General features: G+C 43.5%; 1 protein-coding gene across 3 annotated transcripts in view; it reads right to left on the reverse strand.

Annotated features, from left to right (window-relative positions):
• The window catches only part of TRIM66 (tripartite motif containing 66), a 60,227-nt gene that overhangs the window by 33,951 nt on the left and 438 nt on the right, over positions 1–25,838 (reverse strand). Inside the window, exon 2 of one of the 3 annotated variants that reach the window (XM_044929487.2) lies at positions 23,771–23,908. The gene's annotated coding sequence lies outside the window, so the exon portion shown is untranslated. Of the gene's footprint in view, positions 1–3,980; positions 4,100–4,139; positions 5,392–23,770; positions 23,909–25,838 lie in introns of those variants that run through there. The other 2 variants (XM_025266609.3, XM_044929488.2) reach the window with 2 other exon arrangements.

A 25,838-nucleotide genomic window follows, 5' to 3' on the forward strand; every position in this document is an offset into this window, starting at 1 on the left:
AGATCAGACAAGGCCTCATCACATCCTGTATCTCCCATGGCCCCAAAGGCCAAAATCCTTAGCTTGTGGCTCAAGGCCTTTTCCACACTGGCTTCAACTGTTTCTAGTCTCATCTCTAGCTTCACCTGCCACACATCCTATATCCTTGCCATGCCAAATACCTCTGCTATCCCCTAAATGCACCAAATCTTTGCATAACTCTTGTGTTTGTGAAAGTGTTCGTTTCCTCTGCCTAAAATACTCTTCCTTGCTACCCCACTCCTTTTCAGATAAACTCTTTCCTATTCATCCTTCCAAACTGGTTGAATGTTCTAGCTTTGAGGAGCAAGGTTGATTTCCCTTAGGAAGAATTAATTATTCCCTCTTCAGGGTTCCCACAGTACCCTGAACATCCTTCTAATATAACATATATCACATTGCATTTTAACTATCCGTTCATATGTCTACATACAAAAATAATCCACAATTGACACTAAAAAATACTGCATGATTTTTAGCATATTCAACAATTATGTTTCTTTCCAGTTTGAGTATTCCATGTGTATTCCTTGCACTCGCAGCCAATGAAAGTAGAAAAAAGCCATCTGGAAGTTTTCTGGGTGGTGGAAAACACCAGCCCAGGAAAATAAAGGAATCAGGTCTGATTCAGAGCAGAGGTATGGGCCTTGGGAAAGGCTGTGAATTGGGAGATGTAGGTTCCAGGTTCAAGACTGTCACTAACTGTGCAACCTGAAATCAGTGACCCCTTTTCTCTGAATCACACTTTCTACATCCTTAAGTGAGAGAAATGGGAATAGCAGGGAAGTACGGATTACCAGGCTTCCCTGGTAGATCAGACAGTAAAGAATCTGCCTGCAATGCAGGAGACCCGGGTTCGATCCCTGGATCGGGAAGATCCCTCTGGAGAAGAGAATGGCAACCCACTCCAGTATTCTTGCCTGGAGAATCTCATAGACAGAGTAGCCTGATGGGCTACAATCCATAGAAGCACAAAGAGTCAGACACAACTGAGTGTGACTAACACACACACACACACACACACACAATTTCTCAACCCTCCTCCTCTGCAACTACGCTACAGAAATAAATTCCCCTGGGCAAGATGGGAAGAGACAGACCACCCTTGCCAGCAAGTCAGGGACAGGCTTGTGGCTGAGGGAGGCCTGGACCGAAGAGCTGCTCCCGTCTGAAGAGGGGCTGCCGCAGCTGATAGCAAAGCTGGAGAACCTCAGCAGCAGCAGCGGCACCCAGGTTCCAGGATAGCTGTAGGGCTCAGAGTAGACATGGAGGACATGGGCTCTCTTTGTGTCATAACTTTTGCCCAGAAATTCTTATCTTCCCTGAGGAGGTCCGTAACCTCCCTAAGCCCCATCAAGCTGTGTCAACCTTGAGCTTTTTGTTTTTTAAAGAAGATTCCCCATTTTTCAATGAGAATACCAAAACAAAGTTCTTTTTTTGACAACCGGAATACACGAACTCCTAGAGCTGTGCATATATATAAAATGACCAAATATCAACGTATAATATTTAACATTTAGTTTTAATACAGTTTATAATATTTAATATTGATTTAGTTATTTAAATCACAAATTACATAAAATATTGTTTAGATATATTGCTTTCATTTTTCTACTTGAATTTTTCAAGCGACAGCATTGAGCTTTTATTTCATACAGAGGAACATCCGTTCTGAGAAATGGAGGACCAGGGCCCAAAAGCCACACAACCATCCCCAAAGGAGGTGGCACTTCTGCTTCCAGAGTGAGTGAAGAACTCACAGGTACCAGAGGTCTTCTGAAAACTGAGGCTGTTCAGCCCCTCTGTCACAAGAGTGAGCACTTCTGGGCTCTGGGAAGGTAAAGCATATTATTCTTTTACCACCACTCCCTATATTAGGCATTTTATAGGTTTATTTAATGGTCAATCCACCACACAGAGGTAGGCATTATCCCCATTTCAGACTTGGATAGACTGAGGCTTCAAGAAGTTGTCACCTACAGAAGATCACAGAAAGTAGGGGCAGAACTACAACTGGAACCCAAGTCTGTCCACCTCTAAAACTCACCCCTGCCCTTGTCGCTATACTCCTCTCTAATTCAAGTGTTGGAGAAGGAAATGGCAATCCAATCCAGTATTCTTGCCTAGAGAATGCCTTGGACAGAATTCCATGGACAGAAAGCGACTACACTTTCACTTTTCACTGTCAACTCAAGTGTAAACAAGGTAATTTTAATTTTTTAAATTAACTAAATAATTTGATTATAAGTAAAATATTCCATAATAATGATCAAACTCTAAAGATGATCTGGACCCAGCTTTGAATTTGAAATCCAGGAAGAGCTGGGAGACAGCCCCAGCGATGCTTACAGTTTTAATAAATATGATATTTGAGAAAAGGCAAATGAAACAGAGTTTTTCTGCCTAGAAAAATAAATCTAGGGGCAGTTTCATTCTGTAGATGAGTGGTTCTCAAGCTCTGTTAGGTATTTGAATCATATGAGGCACTTTTAAACATCCTGATGTCCAATCCACAGCCCATGTCAATTAAATCAGTTTCAGGAGATGGGAGCCAGGCAGCAGTATTTTTTTTAATTCCCCAGGAATTTTACAGGTTGATTACAATGTACAACATTACAATGTACAAATTTGAGGACCAGTGCCATAGAATGAGTACCCCTTCCCACTGTGGCTGAGCCTGATAGATCGGCCCCTGTATCTCAGCAGCTGAGAAAGGCAGGCTCACCAGTCTTAAAGAGGCTCCAACAAGTTAAGAAAGATTCTGAGTGCAGTTGTTATGTATTTCCCCTCTGGCAGAGAAGAGAAAAGGGCAGATGCCCAACAGACAGAAGGGTATCCTGATCCCAGGTCCCTGGAGGACACAACTTGCCTCCCCTAAATCCCAGCTTCACAGAAAGACCATCAGCAGACTTAGGGTGCAGCCTGAGATCATCAGCAGACTTAGGGTGCAGCCTGAGATCTGGCACTACAACCATTGCTGCTGCCTAGAGAGCACGATAAGCCCAGAACTTAGCGAGGTAGCAAGGACGGTGGACCAAGAGTGGGTAGTCTACCCTCAGATATGAAGGGCAGTGCCAAGGCAACCTGGGCATGGGGCCGGGATGGGAGAGAATTCCCAAAGAGGTCTCAGAAAACTAGCACTGGGTCAGCCCGGCCCAACAGGCACGTGCACATAAGCCTGAGCTCAGTGCTAAGCAACCCTCTGAGGGTTAAAAAAGCCCGTCATTCTAAAGCTCTTGGCCAGGCCTCCCTGAAACTTTGCAGCTGGGGCCCACGCTCTGACTCCAACAGAGCAGTGGCATCGTCTGGAGAAGACTGATGCTCTACTGCCAGCTCTCACCTGTAGAACCAAAGCTGCACAAACCTAGCTTCCAGACCTAGCTTTTTCCACTGTTCACCTAATCAATTCCCTCACCATAAAGATGGTGACACAGAGGCCCAGAGAGAGGGAGGGACATAGCTAAAAAAAACCACAGGTCCCTGTAAACCATAGAAGGTACCCTGAACCATTGAACAGTCCCTGATTACATCTGCAGCCACAAGTAAGACATTCTACCTCTCTATACCTCTACCACATGTTATACAAGGAAGAAAAAACTCTCCAGTTGTATCCTCTGGCAGGCTGGCCCTCCTCACTAACCACTCCTGCTCTCCCAACCAAGGCAGCCCCAGGGTACTGGGCATCAGCTAAGGCCCCCACCACATGAGCCCCCCAAAGCCTTCCTCTAGCCCAAAGCTCAGAACAGCAGCATCACCTTTAAGAAACATGTTGCACCCACTCCCCAGATGCCCCCTCCCTGCTAGAAAGACAGATTTCGATCCTAAGGTGATTCTGCTCCTGCCCCTGGCTGCCAGCAGGCTTACCTGTGGCGCCTGCTGCCCTGTGACTAGAGCAACACCTGGGGGAGAAGCCAGAAGAGCGACAGGTGAGCCCACCACAGGTCCCAGAGGATGGTGCTTACCAAGTGCCCAGGAACACCCACCCTGCACGCTGCAGCCAGCTGGGCTACAGGGCCTAAGCCTCGGGGAGCTGGGTATTGGGTGGGGAAAAGGGAGCAGCCTGAGTCCTTTCCTCCTTTCCCTGATGCATCCTCAGCCAGGGCTGCGTTTCTCCAGCTCACCTGAGACGCTTCTGCAAGAAAGGGCTTGGTTGACTCCTCCTGTTCCTGTTTATCTCGAAGGCTCTGCAGTATTTCTCCCAAACTGAACAGCGAGAGGGAGACCTCAGAGAGGCGACTCTCTTCCTAGCTGCATCTCCTTCCTAATCCTCTGGGTGCCTTGGAACAGAAGCTCAGAAGGAAGAAAACGAGATTTTCAACTTTCAGGAACTAGCTCTGTCGCCCTCTGCATAGCTCAGGAGGCCATCACTCCCAGCCTTTTAGGACTCGATCCAAAAATCCTTCAGCCCTCCATGTTCCCCAAAATGACAGTGCTCATGTGTGGCTGGAACCTGCCCCGATCCGGCAGCTCATTTAAATAGAGCTCATCACAACAACAGTGTTGGTGGAGAAGTGAGTAGCTGCAGGGCCCTGGGGACCCCCTGTTTATACGTAGGAAGAATGATGCAATCTGGGTATCAAAATAGCAATCCAGAATGGAATAACAGGCTCACGCAGCAGCGGTGCCGGCACAGCCAGAGCTCAAGTTGACACACTCTGTCAGCCCCACACTACTGCAGCACGCAGATGCCAGGCACACACTCTCACCGCGGCGTTTTAAAAATCAGCAGGAGCCCAAGATAGCCCTCCATGCCCCCGGCACAGAAGGAGGGTGGGGGTGAGGGGGCTTCGACAGACATTAAAATCTGTCTCCTACACACTCACCTGCTCCTGCCACTTCACCTGAAGTCCTTATCCTGTGACGTCACAGTCAGTTGCCATAGTGACCAAATGTCCGTCACAGCAGAGGATTAGGACTTCAGATGGAGAAGACACACATTTGCAGCGCACAAAGGTCCTGAGAGGTGTCCCTGGCAGCCAACCCTCCCCCTCCCCCCAGGGAGATACAGTCACACACAAGCTGGGAGAGAAACAGCGAGGAAAAACAGGGTCAAGTTAGAGGGAAGATATGAGGATGGGTCAAGACTACGAGTCCGGGATAATTGCAAAATCCCAGAGTACAGGAGAATTTTCAAGAGCACAGAGGGAAAGTGACAGGAATGAGCTTGGAAAGACTGGCAGGAGAGTATGCTCTTGAAGAGCCCTGCCTGCTGAGCCAAGGAGCCTTTATCCTAAAAGCAGAGGCCACCCAAAAAGGTTCTGAAGACTGACAGACTGGGCTTTATGACTGCCTTGATGGACTAGGGCTTCCCTGATGGCTCTGCCTGCAATGCGGGAGACCCGGGTTCGATTCCTGGGTGGGGACAATCCCCTGGAGAAGGTAATGGCTACCCACTCCAGTATTTTACCTGGAGAATCCCATGGACAGAGGAGGCTGGTGGGTCACAGTCCATGGGGTTGCAAAGAGTCAGACATGACTGACTAACTAACACTGATGGACTGGAGAGGGGAGTGGGGAGTAGGGAAGAGGTTTAATGGGAGCCTAAATGAGGACAGAAATGGAAAGAAAGGGACAGAAGAGTTGTTTTGAAGAGAACCAATAGAACAAGACCAAAGTGGGATGATGAGCAGAGTGGTGGTGTGTGTGACAGAAAACAGACAGGCGGCCATGAACAGACAAAGGCAGCAGCAGGAGGAAGAAGGACCTGTATTTTACTTCCTCTGGCATCCATAGCCTCTTAAAAAGATCAGGCCTCATTCTGCCTCACTGGACCAATGATTTACAAATCTGGAGGGTTTATTGGAAACCCCCTATCGACCAAACCCAAATCTCCTGGGTGTGGGTACGGAACCAGGAATCTATATTTTTAGCAAGTTTCCAAAATAATTCTTAGGCATCCAGATCAGATATATATAGATAGATAGATAGATAGATATCTGTATCTATATCTCCCAGATGGTGCTAGTGGTAAAGGACCTGTCTGCCAATGCAGAAGACATAAGGGACGACGAGGGTTTGATCCCTGGGTCGGGAAGATCCCTTGGAGAAGGGCATGGCAACCGACTTCAGTATTCTTACCTGGAGAATCCCATGGACAGAGGAGCTTGGTAGCCTATAGTCCAAAGGGCCACAGAGAGTCCAACATAACTGAAGCAACTTAGCACACACATCCAGACCAGCACTGGTTCAAGGGACCAGAAATACTGAACCCGTTGCCTGGACAACTACAGTAGCCTCCTAGCAGGTCTTTCTATATCCAGTCTTGTTTCCTCTAATCATTCTTCTCAGTAAGCCTGAATGATTTTTCAAAAATACAGATTTGATTATATTCCACTGACCCCAAACCTTCAATGTCTCCGTACTGTCTACCGAATAGCCTAAATTGGTTAAGATCCTTTTGTTTGGAAAAGAAATTTGGCCCTAAATTTCTTTTCCAAACAGAGTTCCTACTTCTCTCCTTCAAGTAATCCTATATATGTGCCAAACTCCCTTCTGCTCCTCCTGCTCTCCCCTCCCTGCACCCCATCCTAACACTATCCCTTGCCTGTGATTCCCTTCCATATCTTTTGGCCCTGTCTGGCTCCTATGCTACTGCTGCTGCTGCTAAGTCGCTTCAGTCATGTCCGACTCTGTGCGACCCCATAGACGGCAGCCCACCAGGCTCCCCCGTCCCTGGGATTCTCCAGGCAAGAACACTGGAGAGGGTGGCCATTTCCTTCTCCAAGGTATGAAAGTGAAAAGTGAAAGTGAAGTCACTCAGTCATGTCCGACTCTTAGTGACCCCATGGACTGCAGCCTACCAGGCTCCTCTGTCCATGGGATTTTTCAGCCAAGAGTACTGGAGTGGGGTGCCATTGCCTTCTCCGGCTCCTGTGCAGCTATTTCTATTTGATGCCACCCACAGTTTCAAATTCACCCAATTTCCCCAAGCAGAGCCTAAAACAAGGGTCAGAAAACTAATTCATCTGTTTTTGTAAATAAACTTTTATTAGAACACAGTCATGCCCATTTATTTTTATATTGTCTATGGCTGCTTTTGTGCTGCAGTGACAGAGTTGAGTAGTTGTAACAGAGCCTCTATGACGTGCAAAGCCCCAAATTACGTCCTGTCTATAAAGAAAAGGTTTGCTGATCCCTGACCTAAAGCAACAGCTACCATGGTTCAGTCTCACCCTTTGGGGTTCAATTCCCATAATGGGGAACCTACTTATTCCAAAGCCAACTGCCATCCCTGTGTGCTCTAGTTCTGCTGGGTCACATTTCAGCTAGATCTTCAGTTTGGGGGCTTCTGTGTTGGCTCAGATGGTAAAGAATCTGCCTGCAATGCAGGACACTGGGGTTCAATCCCTGGGTCAGGAAGATCCCCTGGAGAAGGGAATGGCTACCCACTCCAGTATTCTTTCCTGGAGAATCCATGGACAGAGGAGCCTGGCGGACTACAGACTTCTGGGGCTGCAGATAGATGGAGATGACTAAGCTAACACTTTCACTTTGGGAGGATGTAACTTAACAAGGAAAGGGCATTTCAGAAGGGGGACACTATAAACAGAGGATAACAGATGACAAAGTGTGAGGCCCTGTGGGGAATGAATGCAAAGCCCATGCAGAAGAATGACAGATGAGGCTTTTTGAATAAAATTAGTGCGGGGTCAGATAGGGAAGAGCCTTAAAGGCCACGGCTAAGCTTCTGTTCTGAACTACAAGCAGTTAAGAGCCCTGTAGGTACTAGAAATAGGTACTAGAAACTCAGGCCCAGGATAGGAGAGAGTGGTCAGAGTCGAAGGCAGAGGATTTGGGAGCATGACCCATGGAGGCGCTACGTGAACTAAGGTCAGGCAGGGGGATCCAGGGACTGTGAATCAGAGCTAGGTAGCAGATCTGAGCCAAGAGTCGGAACCTGGGTGTAAGAGCTAGGTGACAGATACAGGCTGGAGATGGATGAGCACATGCTCCTAGGAACTGCCTGACTGTGAAATAAGGTTTTTGTGTCAAGAAAATACCCGTAGCAGAATGCAGAAAGTACGGGTAGGATGAAACTGAGCTCATGTCACCGAGTGGCACCTCTATCTCTTTTCACTCCCTATCCCAAGAGTCAATCCAGGAACTGATGCATGAACACACTCTATGCAAGGCCACTGTCCCAATTTCCAACTGGGCCTGGACTGAGGAATGGTTGGGGAACCAAGGGCAGCACCCTACTCTAGGTCTGTGGTTCCTACTGTCCCTCAAGCCCAGACAAGCCATAGATTGACAGGCAAGGGAGCTACCTGAATTTTTTTTCTTTGCTCTGTAAGTGACCGATTATGTGACAGCAGAATTCTAGAACTTTCTGGAATTCTGATGTCCCATGTACTCAATGAGGGGTTAGAGATACACTCTTATAGGTCTTTCCTGCTCTCCAGCCATCACAGCAGTCAACAATGACTGGTCTCTCTTAAATGAGAGAGTTCCAGCAGACAAGAGGCCCCTCCAAGACCCTGTCCATCAATCACATCTACCTTGAACTCCCTCTCTAGCTATAGCCTTCCAAGTAGTCCTGGCAGCAGAAATATATCCCCCAAAACACAGCCTGCCTCCTTCCTGTCACCAGGGGAATCGCTCTCCCAGTAAGGGTACTGTTCTGAGGTACCAGTGCTACTCCCAGGGCCCTAGAGAGCCAATTAATGTGAGGAAAACTGTTCGTGAACTAAAAAAAAAACATCCTGCTGATAGGGCTCCAGCACTCCAGGTTCTGCACCCGCTGCACATGCAGCTCAGCAGCCTGCCTTCCACCTGGGAAGCTTGGGTCACTGCCCACACAAGACCCCACAACGGTTGCACACACTGTTTATCACCTGGAGCAAGCAAGCAGCAGTCATCTCACCTGCCAAGCTTCTGTTGCTGAGACCTCACCCCTCCCCCGACTCCCACCTCCCACTCTCACCCCAGGCCATTAGAGCCCCTCCAGCTCATTAAGATAAGTGCCATTTCCCTCTCTGACTCTGAGGTTGTAGCATCTTGCATCAGGTCCCTCTCTTTGCATCTTCCCAAAGCCCCAAGGCCTGCCCATGAAGGGACAGAGCTTGTTCCCCCTTTCAGCATTTGCAGTTTTCAGGGGGTATGCTGTTACCTGTCACTAGCTTCAGGAAGCAGGAGGCTGTGGTGGTTATTTGGTGTTCCTAGAGCTCTTCAAGTCCAGTCCCAGAGAATACCCAGGATCACCCAGTCAATTAGTGTCTAGACCAAGCTACAGGGCCCATGACTTCCAGACCAGGGTCTCTGTCCCTACCTAGACTGCATCTACCACATTGATACTGGGAAAAGTAAGATACCAAACAAGGAGAGACTGGAATCTAGACCTCAGAATCAAGGTCTCACATCTAGAATTTGTCTTTTATTAGATTTGAAGAGAAAGATTAATGTTCCTTTTACTTACACTGGGAAGGAAATATACAATTAATAGCCTTCCTCTCCTAAAATAACAAATATAATCATAAGTATGTGTGTGTGTGTGTCTGTGTGTGTGTGTGTCTGTGTGTGTGTGTGGGTGCACACACACGTTAGTCACTCAGTTGTATCTGACTCTTTGTGGCCCCATAGACTGTAGCCCAACAGCCTCCTCTGTCCATGGGGATTCTCCAGGCAAGAATCCTGAAGTGGATTGCCATCCTCCAGGGGATCTTCCTGACTTAGAGATTGAACCCAGGTCTCCTGCATTGCAGGTCTATTCTTTACCATCTGAGCCACCAAGGAGTCCCAGAACCATAGGAGCCCTGAAAATTTTGAAAACAGACCCAGCATATAGTCAAGAGTTTCAGGCATGCCAGCTTCCTTCAGAGCTTGCTACATTTATTTAAAGTATCACTTGGGGACTCAATGGCCATCTTTCCAGGTAGAATTTGATCTGGGACCATTTTCAAACAGATTTAAAAGCAAACAGTCCCAAGTAGATAGTCTCATTGGCTGAGTAGACCCATTTCCAATATCCAGCCTTCCCAGAACCCGCCACGCCAGCCATCTCACAGCACAGCTGAGACAGTATGTGCTCAGCATACTACTGCCTTTGCTTTGGTCCCCATCACTAGCTTTCAAAGACCTGGTCCCACTGGTTTCCTCAGGGCCTAAGACCTGATGTAGATCCACTTCCTAGTGTGATGGAGTTGCTGGGGAGAATTTCAACTAGGCTGTGACTGCATTGATGGAAGATCTGTACCCAATATCTCAGGCTGCAGGATTGGGTCTTTCCTCAGATTCTCCCTTGAGTCTCTCCATTAGCGCTGTGATTCCAGTGGGTGAGGAATCTCCCCCTGAGCAAAGCGCCACAGTACAGATCACAAGCTCCAAAGGTGGATGAACCTGAGTTTGACTCGACCTGACCTGACACTTAGTAGTTGTTCAGTTCAGTTCAGTTCAGTTCAGTCGCTCAGTCGTGTCCGACTCTTTGCGACCCCATGAATCACAGCACACCAGGCCTCCCTGTCCATCACCATCTCCCGGAGTTCACTCAAACTCACATCCATCGAGTTGTTGATGCCATCCAGCCATCTCATCCTCTGTCGTCCCCTTCTCCTCCTGCCCCTAATCCCTCCCAGCATCAGGATCTTTTCCAATGAGTCAACTCTTCGCATCAGGTGGCCAAAGTACTGGAGTTTCAGCTTTAGCATCATTCCTTCCAAAGAACACCCAGGGCTGATCTTCTTTAGAATGGACTGGTTGGATCTCCTTGCAGCCCAAGGGACTCTCAAGAGTCTTCTCCAACACCACAGTTCAAAAGCATCAATTCTTCAGTGCTCAGCCTTCTTTACAGTCTAACTCTCACATCTATATATGACCACAGGAAAAACCATAGCCTTGACTAGACAGACCTTTGTTGGCAAAGTAATGTCTGGGCTTTTCAATATGCTATCTAGGTTGGTCATAACTTTTCTTCCAAGGAGTAAGCATCTTTTAATTTCATGGCTGCAGTCACCATCTGCAGTGGTTTTGGAGCCCCAAAAAATAAAAGTCTGACACTGTTTTCCCATCTATTTCCCATGAAGTGATGGGACCAGATGCCATGATCTTTGTTTTCTGAATGTTGAGCTTTAAGCCAACTTTTTCACTCTCCTCTTTCACTTTCATCAAGAGGCTTTTTAGTTCCTCTTCACTTTCTGCCATAAGGGTGGTATCATCTGCATATCTGAGGTTATTGATATTTCTCCTGGCAATCTTGATTCCAGCTTATGCTTCTTCCAGCCCATCCTTACATAATCTCAATTCCCAGGTTTTTCATCTGTAAAATGGGGATAATACCTATGTTAGAGGGTTGCTGTGAAGTTTTCTAGAAAAGATAATACAGGTATAAATACTCCATATAGCCTCTGCCAACCAGAAGATGCTTGATAAACATGATCTGCACCTCACAACTTGAGGAATAGAAAGGGGCAGTGTCACAACTGGAAAAAGTTTTCCTTTCAGACAAGAGCCATGGATATTTTTGTGGACCCATTGCTTATCATCTGTTCAATAAGTATTCACTTAAGCCCTCAACCAGTGTCAGGTTCTGAGTTGGACGTGGCATTGCAGAGATACAAGGCACAGTTCAGCTGAATGAGAAGATGCCCACTTCATGCTCTCCCCCTGTGCTGAGCCCCACTGCAAACATGCAGGCCTGGGGAGGCTCCACTGAGGGATTAGTTGAAAATCAGCTGGTAAGACCCTGAGCTCAGGCATAGTCCTGCTTCCATTCAACATGGCAACTGCTTGGCTGTGCCCAACAACCAGGAGGAATAGATTTATGGAAATGGACTCATCCCCATGCCATGTGGCCCCGTGTGTCTGGAGGCATTGAAACTAAGGGCCTATTTAATTCTTCAGCCTCTGTCCATCTCCCCTGCTAACCCTCTACCTATTCCCATATGTGACATTTGAAAATCACAGATTGGCAGAAGTAGGATAAGCCTTTTAGCAAGTCTGTAATCCTACTCTGCTGGATAAAGTGGAGGTGCTAAAAGCTCTTTCCAAAGAATGAGACTCCCAAAGCCTGGCTTCTCAAATTAAGGATCAGAAATCTAAGTTCAGGTATTGGGTATCTCACTGGACTTGCCCGAACTAGGTGAAATCTCTGCTTTTCATCAGTCAGCTCATTTGGGTGCTATTTGTTCAGTCCTTCAGAAAACATTTACTGAGCAACTGATATCCACTAGTCCTTGTGCACTAAGAACCTCCCGGAGTTATTGCTCCTTTGCCTAAACTAAAGAGTCTTTCCTTCACATTCCTACAACACTGTATTATTATCTGCCCTTCAATAGAATATGAGTTCCTTGAAGGCAAAGTCCTGGTCTTTTCATCTCAGTGCCCTAAATACCATAAGGCCTGGTACATGAAAGTCAGTAACTACCATATGAACCAACAAATAGCACACAGCAGAGAATCCTAAAACCTCCAAGTAGCAGAGGAAGCTTATTCCACTCTGACCCACAAATGCAAATATGGAAGGTAACAACAGCCTGGCCAGACCATAGGACATACTAAATAATGAAGATGCAGCATATTCAAGAAATGGCCTGACTCCAAATCAAGCATATTCACATCTAACAGATTTTTCCACTTCAGTTTCACAAGTTCTAAATAATAGCATTTTTTTTTTTCACATTTCTTGGTCTCTTACTATATCCGAGGCATATAGTACAGAATGTTTTCTGTGTATGTTCTCACTTACTCTTCATAACAACCCTATAAATTAATTACAATTATTATCTCCATTTTACAGGCAGGAAAACTTACCAAACTATGCAACTATTAAGTGGTAGGTAGATTAGGACTTGGGTCTTCCCAGGTGACTCAATAGTAAAGAATCCACCTGCCAATGTAGGAGACACAAGAGATGTGTGTTCGAAGATCCTCTGGAGAAAGAAATGACAACTCACTCCAGTACTCTTGCCTGGAAAATTCCATGGACAGAGAAGCCTGTCAGGTTGCAACCCATGGGGTCGCAAAAAGTGGGACACGATGGAGCAACTGAACACACACGCAGATTAGAACTCACACTAAGATGCCCAGATATACTGACACCAAAGCTTATATTTTCATTCTTTGTACTTAGAATAACTTGGCAACAAACACCATGATTCTAATCATTGTCATTAGTATGAATTTAGTTTTGTAACTTTTGTTATTGCTGTTCAGTTGCTCGGTCATGTCCAACTCTTTGAAACCCCACGGACTGCATGCCAGGCTTCCCTGTCCTTCACCATCTCCTGAAGCTTGCTCAAACTCATGTCCATTGAGTTGGTGATGTGATCTATCTATCTCATCCTCTGTCATCCCCTTCTCCTCCTGTCTTCAATCTTTCCCAGTATCAGGGTTTTTTCTAATGAATCGGCACTTCTCATCAGGTGGCCAAAGTATTAGAGCTTCAGTTTCAGCATCAGTCCTTTCAATGAATATTCAAGGTTGATTTCCTTTAGGATTGACTGGTTTGATCTCCTTGCTGTCCAGGGACTCAAGAGTCTTCTTCAACACCACAGTTCAAAAGCATCAATTCTTCGGCACTCAGCCTTCTTTACGATCCAGCTCTCACATCCATACATGACTACTAGAAAAACCATAGCTTTGACTATACGGACCTTTGTCAGCAAAGTAATGTCTCTGCTTTTTAATAAGTTGTCTAGGTTTGTCATAGCTTTTCTTCCAAGGAGCAAGCATCTTTTAATTTCATGGCTGCAGTCACCATCTGCAGTGATTTTGGAGCCCAAGAAAATGAAGTCTGTCACTTGTTTCCATTGTTTCCCCATCTATTTGCCATGAACTGATGGGGCCAGATGCCATGATCTTAGTTTTTGAATGTTTCTGATTTTAGAGTCAAACAAAGTCTTGAGATATGAATAATTAATTCATGGTAGAAATCTTAAGTGAGACCAAAGACCTAAACATGAGAGTTAAAACTATAAAGCTCTTAGAAGAAAACATAGGAGGGAAGTTTTATGACAATAATTTCCTGGGTATGACACCAAAAGCACAGATGACAAAAGATAGGTACATGGGACTTTAAAATTTTAAACTTTCACTGTGTTGATAGCACACTATCAACAAAACAAAAAGGCAACCCGTGGAAAGGGAGAAAATATTTGCAAGTCATTTATCTGATAAGGGTCTAGTGTCCAGAATATATAAAGCTGTCATACAACTCAACAAAATACTGATTTAAAAAATGGGCAAAACTTGAAACTAACAACATTGTAAATCAGCTATGCTCCAATAAAATAATTAAAATTTTTAAAAAACACAAAACTGAAACTCTGTATCATTAAACTATTCTCCATCCCCTCCTCCCTGCACCCTTGGCAATCCCCATACTATCTCTGTAAATTTAGCTACTTTACGTACGTCATGTAAGCAGAATCATAGAATATTTGTCTTTTTGTGACTGGCTTATTTAATATAATGTTCTTAAAGGTCATTCATGTTGTAGCATTTGTCAGAATTTCCTTCCTTATTAAGGCTGAATAATATTTCATTTCATGTAGATACCACATTTGTTTATCCATTCATTTGTCCAGGGACACGTAGGTTCCTTCCACATTTGGTTGTTGCAAAGAATGCTGCTATGAACACGGGCACAAAAATATCTCTTCTAGTCCCTGTTTTTAACTCCAGAAGTGGAATTGCTGGTAATTCTATTTTAAAATTTTTTGAGGAACCACGATACTGTTTTCCATGGAATCTGCACCATTTTATATTCCCACCAACAGTGCACAGGATTGCAATTTCTCCACATCCTCACAAACACTTGTTATTTCTGTTCTTTATTTTAATAGTAGCCATGCTAAAAAATGTAAGGTCGCATCTCATCATGGTTTTGACTTGTATTTCCCTAAATATTAGTGATAGTATCATATTTGGAGAATGTCTATTCAAGTTCTTTGCCCATTTTTACATTGGTGAGTTGTAAGAGCTCTTTACATATTCTGGATAATAATGCAACAGTGCTGGAACTTTTAAGACATATTTGATTCTCCATTTTTATAAATTTAACTTACTGTATTTCCAAGAGTTAAGTTCTTTAGAATGTTTATTTGCTAGAGAATTGAATTATTTTTTAAAAAATTAATTTATAAAAGCAAATATTAGCTGTAAATATGTTCAAATATTAATTAAAGGTCCTTTTAAAGTGACTGTTAAATTTTCTATATTAATAAATAGAATAAGATTTGTAAGTTAAAATTAAAAGCTTAGGGAAGAACTAAGTTTAAGTGGTTAAGTTTAAAAATCACATATTAATTTAAAAAATCTAAGTAGACCATATCTTTTCTGTACTCCAAACTCTCAACAGAGAACTAACAGAGGTTAGGTAGCTTGTCCAAGGTTTAAAAATCTCAAAATTCAGATCTCAAAGTACCTGCAATGGTCTAATGCCTCAGATAACCTAGACCTGTGCTACAAATCACTTTAAAAATACTGCAGACAACAAAACAAACAAAAATGATGATGTTTTTAAATGCTGTCAACTGATTTGGCTTTTTCATCACACAAGTTCATTCAGCAGACACTCAATGCACCAATGCAACATGCCTTGTTCTAGAATAATGAAATGAAGGGACCTGGCTGCTGTCTCCAAGGACTTCACAGTTCTCAATGAGATTATCTCCTAGGAAACCTGACGTTCAGAAGAAAGGCACAAGCTCCTCCCTGCAGTAGGGGGGAGTTCAGCATAGATGGGGAATGGTTCATTAGTCAGTGCAAGTCTGTTCAAAATCTTTCCCTGACTGACCTGAGGGGCCCAGCTATTCTTCCCCTGCTTCAGAAGTTTAGTGGGTCAGGACATATCCTCTCCTTCTGGGGAGGCAGCCAAACCCTGAATCAAACTCTCCAGGTTTCTGAGTCTGCCACCAATTTAAGGAAATCCCAACATGAAAAATCCTAGCCTACAAAACAGATCTATTAAGCAGCAAGAGGATTTGCTTTGTCTCACAGATTCCCCAAAGAGTTGCTTTCAGCAATGAGTATCCCATGGGCTTTTAAATTCTGATTCTTTCTACACCTGAAATTCAATTCCTATGAAATGGGAAAAGAGCTGTTTCAGAGATGGAGGTGAACCTCTGGTGCCTTTGTACTTACCATCTGGGACAGTCCCATTGAACCCCAGCAACCTGCTCTAGCTCCTGGATCAAGCACTGGAAGCAATTCTTATAGAGCAAATGCTAACAGGGTAGAAGCCAGGCACCAACACTGTGCAGGTCCTGTTGGAACAATGAGCAGATCAGTGTCGCCTCCATCTGTCTGCTTCTGTTTTTCTGGTGCATTAGTGACTGCCCCATAAAGCTCATGCCTATATCTGTGCCCACACATGTGCCCAGAACTGGGGCTTTTCCATTAATATTCTCAAGTGTGAAGTACTGTATAAAGCAAACCAAGCTCTACTCCCTATAAGTGTAGCACAAAGCAGAGTGATTTACTTCTTTGGGAAAAGGGCTGGAAAGGACACAAAAACCAAGGCCTCAGAAGTCCAGGCTATGTCTGTCCCTAGAACTGGAGGCTCACGTCCCACAACGGGAACAGTCCGAATTCTCACTTGGGCCCAAAAGACAGTCCCGGATTTCTGCCGGGAAGACAAAGCATGGAGGGGTCTGCTAGGTTGTGTGTGTCCTACAGGGTTGGTTTGCCTTCAAAAATGTCCCAGATACTTCTGTGCTTCTCTTATCAATGGACAAGCTTGATCCAACATTTCATTTTGGAAAAGAGAAGGAAATTTACTAAATGCCAAGTTTATGCCAGGTGCTTCATATACTTTATCTCCATCCTCCCAACTACCCTTGGAGATAGGGATTGTATTTTAAAAAACGAAATAAAACCATCAGAGACAGGCTGAGGAAAATGAGGTTCAGAGAATTTGGGTAATTGGACACAAAGACAGACAGTCAATAGCAGAGTTCAAATTCAAATTCAGGTCAGTCTGATTTCAGACTCCATTCTCTTAACCGAAATGTTTCTGAATGTCCACACACATGTCCTCTTGAGTTCTCTCCAACAACTTTTGTAAATTAGTGTTTCATTCTGATGAGCTTTTTAAAGTATAAGTACTCTGGGTCATCTATATATCCACCATGATGGGATTTTAGAGGCAGTGTTAAAAAGTTAGGATCTAGTTCATACCAGTATTACTTTGTCTCAGGATAATAAGAAAAAGGAGCAGATAATATGTAAATGACGGATTCTTGCCACAGGAAGCCCAAATGAAATCACAGCGCATGATGGTGAATGTTCCACAGAACCTGGAATACAGACAGTAGTGGGGAAACTGGACCACCATCATTGTGGCACAAGTTTGCTAAACTTAGCCACAACAGGGTGCACCTCACTTAAGCTGAGGTGACAATTTTGCTTAGCAACACATCATGTGCAAATGAAATTAATATTGTTTGTTTTGTTTTTTTATCATTTATCAGCTGTTTTAGGTTTTGTAATTATATAAAAGCATAAAGAGTGCACCTAGTTTTATATTTGTACTTATTTATAAAAAAACAAAACCAAAAAAAAAAAACAAAAACCAAAATTCATTTAATTCAAATTCAGAGCTCTGTAATTATTTAAGAGAACTGTCACTTCAATTCCAGTCTTTGGGAGCCAAGCGCATTAAGGACAGAGGAGGCAGGAGGGGCCAGGCTTCTTGGGAGCCCAGGAAGATGCCACTAAATAAAGTAACGGACGGGCTTTTATCTTGAATTCATTCTGAGGCTCTAAGAGCAGTTACTTTCCAGAGCACAGCCACAGTAGCAGCCCTGATGGAGGTGAGGACAATGTCTCTTAAAAGATTTAAATGTGGATAAGTTTATTTCGCCAGACTTTTGAGAATATCAAACCTTTTAGTCTTAGAACCACTTTACTTATTTTAAGTGTTGAGGACCCCAAAGAGATTTTACTTATGTGGTTATATCTACTGCCATTTACCATATTATAAGTTAAAAGTGAGATAATTTTAAAATATTAATTCATTAAAACACAATAAACCTATTACAAGTCAACATGAATAACATACTTTTCAGGAAAAAATACTTTCAAATAATAAATTTAGTGAGAAGAGTGACATTGTTTTTGCCTTTTTGCAAACCTCCTAATGTCTGGCTCAGCAGAAGACTTAATAGAAGCTGGCTTTTCCCACACCAGCTTCTTCAGTCAATCTATTACATGTTGTTTTGTTTACAGTATATGAAGAAAATCCAGCCTCAAACAGCTTTACAGTTGGAAAAGATAGAAGTATTTTAATAGCCTTATTAGATAATTGTAAATAATCTTCTTTGATAGTACACCAAAATTTAACAAGTGGTAGTGAGTCAGGAGATAGATGGGCCCCAGGCTGGGCAGATGGAGTTCGTCTGCTGTGCATAGATACTCAAAAACAGCAGGAGGGAGAAGCTAAGCCCTGCCCAATAAGACATAAAAGACCACCTATTCCTCATTCTTGAAGTCAAGGAGACCTTCCTGACTATACATACACAGGAAAGCTCCCTGGAGGTCAAAAGGGAGGGCATCAATTCATAGGAAGCGATGTCAAGCTACCCCATAGGCCTCTTCACTGGAATCCATCTTGGCTAAGACATGCACATACACACATCAGAGGACACTGAGATAAGCTAAATATGGACTCAGAATAAGGCAGTGATGACTGGCCAAAGGAAATCCAGAAGAAATGCCTCATAAAAGTGATTTAAACTACCATGAGGGCAAGCTCTCTCTCTGAGCCCACCCATGTGTCTATCCACACATACCCTTTTGCCTCCTAATAAACACTTTACTCGGAGAAGGCAATGGCACCCCACTCCAGTACTCTTGCCTGGAAAACCCCATGTACAGAGGAGCCTCGTAGGCTGCAGTCCATGGGGTCACTAAGAGTCGGACACGACTGAGCAACTTCACTTTTCATTTTTCACTTTCATGCATTGGAGAAGGAAATGGCAAGCCACTCCAGTGTTCTTGCCTGGAGAATCCCAGGGACAGCGGAGCCTGGTGGGCTGCCATCTATGGGGTCGCACAGAGTCAGACATGACTGAAGCAACTTAGCAGCAGCAACAAACACTTTACTTGCTTCAGTACTTTCCATCTCTATGTGGAAATTCATTTCTACACAACTGACTGGCTAGAACCTTATCACTGACCACTGGTGCCTGGTGGTCTAATGGTAGGATTCAGTGATCTCACTGACATAGCCTGACTTCAATCTCTGGCCAGGAATGGAAGTCCTGCTTCAAGCTACTGTAGGCAGAGGCTATCCAAGAGCAGTAGTTTCTTCAAGGTTGGTGGAATCTGATACTCCATCAGTGAACTTTTCTTATCCTGTTACATTACCATCCACCAGTCTGCTTTAACACTTTGAAACACTCTTTAACCCAGGCATAATTTTTATAACACCAAGCATTGACTTGGAAAATACCGATTCAATGATTAATGCAAATATTCCAAATATTGACATATTTCATTACAGAAAAAAAGTCATTCTTTAATATCACCTCTAATTGCATCAGAAAATTCTGTAAATGTTATGAAGTTGTCAAATCCACAGAGGCAGCTATAACTTTACCAGAATTCTAATTTTTGCTTGCAAGCCCAAATTTTATCGTTGGCAACAAATAAAGTGTTTTCTTTCTTGAAGTGATAGGCTCACTTCATTTTTAAAGAGAATATCTGCCAAATTCCCAAGCCTGAATAATCAGTTTGTCTGTCAGTTGTTCAAATAAAACTAGTATTCTACAAAATAATAATAAAGCTAGTGCAGCATGCAAGTCAAATAGGGATACAACTACAGTTCCTCACTTTGATAAACAGCAGAAGTGCTTTATGCATACTTATTTCTTCACACAGAATATTAAAGAAACCTGTATTCAAGGATTGAACGTTAATAAACATGGACATTCTTCAGTGGAACTGGCTCTTCTCTTTTTATCTTCTTTTCTTTTACAAGCCAATGCCGGCTGTGAGGCATACACGTAAATACCAGCAGTTTCACACCATCTTTGACTTTGGCTTTGGCACCATCAGTGCAAATGTCAACCCAGTAAAAAGGCCCAATAACATCTTAGTATTACTGTGAAAATTGTTTCGACCTTGTGGAACCCCTGACAGGGTCTCAGGGACCCCCTCCATGGGCCTTTAGACTACACTTTGAGAACAGCTGCAATAGACTCTGAATGACCATTCTGGGTATCTGAGGAAGTGGCATGGCTTTCCAAACCAGTGGGCACAACTCAGGGTAAGAATATAAAGTAGTAAGTATTTGATTTCTGTCTTAGAAGAGCAATTGAATTAACTCTATGCGGGTAAAGGTTAAATTAAAGGCACAGCAATGAGTCTCTGGTTTCCCAGGTGGCACAATAGTAAAGAATCCATCTGCCAACGCGGGAGACACAGTAGACGTGAGTTCTATCCCTGGATCGGGAAGATCCCCTGAAGTACAAAATGGTATTTGTACTTCCAGTATTCTTGCCTGGAAAATTCCACGGAGAGAGGAGCCTAGCGGACTACAGTTTATGGGGCTGCAAAGAGTCAGACATGACTGAGCATGCACATGCAATGAGTCTCTGATTTGAAGATAAGCAAGGGAAGGCCAAATGATCCCGTTTCTATCCCCTCTTCCTTTTCACCATTATTTAGCTCTTCTCTCTCCTTCCTATATTCCCTGACCTGGGAAAGTTAAGGGGCTGCTTGGCAGAACGTACTTAAGCCAGGGGTAGCCAATTCAAATGCCTCCAGGGGTTAGTCATATAAACAGTAAAGAGCCTCACCTAAAAGAATGTGGGTCCAGTGTTGCCAAGTCTTAGTTTTTTCAAAACACCAGAAATCCAAATTTTTAAAAAAATTTTAAATGTTGGCAACCAACTAAATTTAAAAAAATCATAACAGCATGAGTCAAACAAAGTATACCAGCGATCAGCTTATGACCTCCACTTTAAGTCATGAAGCGACTTGAGCTAAATTAAAGTGAAAGACTGGAAAGACAGAAGGGAAACCTCACGTATGTTACCTTGCTTACAAACCATCTCCCTTAAGATTCCACTCCCAGAGGTGAGAGAAGGGAGAGATTAACTGGGCTTCTGTAACCTGGCCAAGGAATAACAGAGCAAGTCACTCTGTACCATACTGGGAGTTAGACTTTCAAAGATTGTTTGCATGGGTAGTACAGAACAAATTATCATCAAAATAGTATACATTTTAGGGGGGAAAATGGGAGGGAAGAACACCAAGTAAAGAGAGAGTACCTACTCTATGCTAGACTGTGTTGAATGTGATACATTATTTATTTGTGTACTTGTTCACTGCCTGTTTTAGATACAGTCCTAGGGCAGGACTTTGTCTTTTGTGTTCACCATGGTACCTTCCCCTCACTGCCTGGCACCTATACATAGTGTCTGAATACACAGCATGTGCCCAATAAATATTTCTAAAATGAATGAGTGAATCACAGTATTTTTTCATTATACAGACAAGTAATCTAAGATTGAAAGAGAAAATGCTACTTGTTCAAAATCATTCAGCTAGTGAAAACAGGGGTAGGAAATGAACCAAAACTTTTGTGTTCTTTCCATGAATTTTATCATCTAAAATAAAACTCAAGAGCAATTGAATTCGTTGTGCTATTGGATGAACTGCCCTCGAAGATCCTGGCATTCTTCCCTTCACATTTTGCTATTCTGAGTTTAATGGCAGCAGGGTTTTCCATTCTAGCTTCCAACAAAGCTGTTAGGAATGCATTTGCCACACAGAACAATGAGATTTTTTAAAAAATCTATCCAACACAGAAAGGAAGGACTCTTAGTCCTCGAATTATATTTATTTTTACTTTGTAATAAAGAAAACCTTGTGTGGTCCTATGAATTTTCCCCTAAATGCCATATTGTGGGTATATCAAAAACTACTGATAAAAGCAAAAACAAAATAAAACAAGCAAAAACTCTGAACCTGGTGTAGTTTAAACTGGAAACCACACGTGCTGATGGTGCATAAATTGGTACAATCCATTTATAAAAAATATACATACATATAGCAACATAAAATGAATCATAAAAATGTTCATACCCTATAATACAGTAATCTCACTCCTGGGAATTTATCCTAGACAAGTTATTCAACAGAAGAAGAAAAAAGCCACACATACACCAGAGTTCATTGCATCATTTTCTCCAATAGCAAAGAACACAATGAGAACAATAAGAAAGGAAAAAAAAAAGAAAACACATGAGAAAATTGCTTAGTAAATTATAGTATGTGCTGAAGATAAACTACTAGCTGTTAAAAATAATAATCATGAATACTGGGTAGTGATACAGAAAAAATGTAATAGTATTAAACCAAAAACAGAATACAAAAAGATTTGTGTACCATGATCATCAGCTTTGCAGACAGCTATGTCTCCATGTGAATAACAACTGAAAGGTAATAATCAGACATGAAAACAGTATTGTAAGGTATTATAATTTGAGATGTTTGTACTTCCATTTTTTTCAAATTTTTCTTTCATGTTTTATTGTCTTTTCTATGACATGTAAGTTTTAAAATTCTTTCTGAAGTAAATTCGGATCTGAGTTTTTCTCAAATTCTCACTTAGAAAAGACATCCTGACTCGTCCCATCTTAAATTAACAATCCTCTACTTGAAAAAGGAGAAAGAAATGAAAGTGAAGTTGCTCAGTTGTGTCCGACTCTTTGCAACCCCATGAACTGTAGTCTGTCAGGCTCCTCTGCCCATGGAATTTTCCAGGCAAGAATATTGGAGTGGATTGCCATTTCCTTCTCCAGGGGATCTTCCCGACCCAGGAATCGAACCTGGGTCTCCTGCACTGCAGGCAGACTCTTTATCATCTGAGCCACCAGTGAAGCCCCACTTGAAAAAGGAGAGCAACATATTTCCAAATGTACAACTCTGAAGATGGAGAGCAAGAAAGCAAGGCTGAATGCACCCAGGCTGTTGTTGCTGTCTGAAGGATCGCTGATGAAATCAGGAACCCAGAGAGGAAAGGAAGAGAAAGGGACCACCAGGGCCTTCTTCAGGCGGCAGTGTGTTCACAAGGCCACCTGGAGAGAGGGCTGAGGGAGTAAGAAGGTCAGTACTGCAAACACCTGCCTCACCAGGCTGCTGCCCAGCACTGTCTCCCTTCTGCTCATTTCGCAGGCATTTTCTGAGGCCCTGACTCTCTGAGGAGAGTCCACATGTCTGAGATGTCACAGGCCATGCTCTACTTCAGAAGAGATGTCACAGAGAAAGAGGCCTCTCAGGGGTCATGTCCACGATCATGCCCCCTGTGCCTGGTGACATTAGGTCACCCAGTACCTCATGTCTAGCATCTACTTAACTTTGCATATACAGAATTTAGCTTTGTTAGCTCTCTCAGAGCTGACTGATGCAGGGAAACTGACCCACGCTGACAAACCCCACAGGAGCCTTATGTTAAAGTTACATGATTTCCTTGGGAAGAAGAGGGAGCTGGCTAGAAAACCAAAAGCAGACAACTGTCCAGGGCACTCTCCCTACCCTGGAGATCAAACTATCAACAGGAAGAATGTCAGGTGAACACAGAACCCAACTTCAGTGCTGGACCGCTCAGGAAGGCCTTCCATTCAGAAGAGTGACCTGAGGGATAAGATGTAGCCCGTTTGTAACCAAGAAACCTGACACAACTGTCCAGAAGCAGTGTCCCACCAACCACTCTACCTCCACGCCCTGGGCTATCTTGGTCCTTGCTCCAGTTCCTATTTACTAGATACTTGAAGGTAACCTTTCATTCCCCAAACTCTGCCCAGCTTACCTCCATTCACAGACCATCTTACCAAGGGTCGTTTCCAGGTAGCTCAGCTCATTACTTGTACACTTACAGGCCACTTTTGATGTCAAATAGAGGATGAGGTCTCTTATGCCTTGCCCCCAACTCTCAAGGCTCTTTCTGCTGGTACAGACAGTGTGTGAATAAGGATTGAAGGAGTGATGAAGACCATAATGTCGTGAGGTCAGAGGGAGTGACTACTGAGGTAAAAGCAGGAGATCCGAAGAAAAAAACCTAAGGCTAGGTCTAGGCTCTGATTAGCAGCTGCTCTGTAGCCTCTGACAAATCAGTCAATCTTCTGTGTCTCAACTCTCTCATTCATACAATGGGGCTAATAGAGCTGCCCACTCAGGCAGACAGACATATTTTGTAAACTGCAAGGTGTATTTGGCTATTCTTACTGTGGACTGGAATATTCTTGAAGCAGCAGAATGTAAGGTAGGACTTCAAGGTTGAAGAAACTTCAGGGCATCTGGTTAGGAAAAAGATAAGTACTCCAGGCATGAGAAATGACACTAGCACAGGAAAAAAGGTAGAAGGGCTGTACTAAGTTTGGCTGCAGCAGAAAGCTTGTGTAGGGAAAAAGCTCAGGTTAGTCTGGAAAGGCAAGTGGGCGGTGTTCTGTAGCTAATAGGGAGTTCTGTTCCAAACTTTTTTATGAAGTGAAGGGATGAGTCATTTTGGAAAGATTAACCTGACAGAGGTGTGAAGGACAGAGGGATTGGAGGAGGTTTAGAATGCAGACAGGATGATCACAAGAGGGTGCTGAACTCCAGATAAGAGATATAAGGGTGTTAATGAAAGCTGTGCTTTTTAGCACAAAGGCTAAAAAAGGAGGCTAGGTATAGAAAAAATGACATGATGACAATGTATTAGAGGAAAAGAATGTTTGGGGACAATTTTCAAGTCTCCCTGACATCACTATGTAGGTTGCCAAGGCTGCACACCAAGATACAGAATAAGGAAGGCACCAGTGAGCTGGAAAAGAGTCAAGTCTTTGGATTTGTCTATCTAGTTTATCTTAGAATGGCTGAGACACTAACCAGAAATTAACCATAAGTGAATGATTGTGGAGCTCAGCAACAGAGATGTGAATTGAAGCCACTCAAGACGAGTTCACCCAAGAAGACTGTGTACTATGAAAAGAGGGGGACAGGCAGAAGGCTGAAGAACACCAATATTTAAATGGTGGACAAAGTTAGAAGAACCTGAAGGGAAGACAGAGGAAGGCAAGAGATGAGCTAGAAAAATGAGTCAAATGGGTAAAGTAAAACAGAAAAAACAAGTGATATGAGGAAGGGGCCATTCAGTTTGGTGTTTGGTTAATTGATGACATTGGTAAGAGCAATTTCATTGAAATAATGGGGCTGAGAGCCAGATGGCAGTGGATTGAACAATGAATGGGAAGCTAGCATTAACAGGATTTGTTGACTATTCTTTTGGGGAGCCTGGCTGAAAAGGAAAGAGGAGAGGTAATAAACAGAAACAGGGAGAATTTAGGATACTTTAGCTAAACTATATTTTAGCTGAAGGGAACAAGGAACAGAAAATTCACACACGCAGCCCACACTAGAGTTAACTGAGGAAGGTGATCCTGAACACAGGTTAAGACTTAAAACGGGAAGACGCCTCTTCCACTTTAATCTACAAAGGGAGGTGAGGGCAGGTGCATTCATTCACTTAAGGATCATTTGTTGAACGTGTACTTCATGCCGGGAGCTAGGAGTGCATGGGTAAAAGAATCCTCCAGCCTTTAAGGAATTTGGTATGGTAGGAAAGATAAATATGGACCAACAAGTAGAAGAGTTTTGTGGTAGATTTTAAGGTAGCACAGTGGGGAGAAGTAAGCAACAATAACTGAATGAGTCAGAGAAGTTCTGCAAGAGTAGACTCTTGCCGAGTCCTAATCGAGGAGCGATTCTCTGGTCCAGAAGACGAGGTCATGCGCATGCTAAGCAGGTTCCAGGGAAAATTAAAATGGACGGGTAGATTTACAGTCTGGAGGACAAAGGACCCTAAAGCAACCTGGTGTAGAGGTCCCTAAAAGGAGCTT

The sequence above is a fragment of the Bubalus bubalis genome, chromosome 16, assembly GCF_019923935.1.
Source record: "Bubalus bubalis isolate 160015118507 breed Murrah chromosome 16, NDDB_SH_1, whole genome shotgun sequence".
NCBI classification, from domain to species: domain Eukaryota; kingdom Metazoa; phylum Chordata; class Mammalia; order Artiodactyla; family Bovidae; genus Bubalus; species Bubalus bubalis.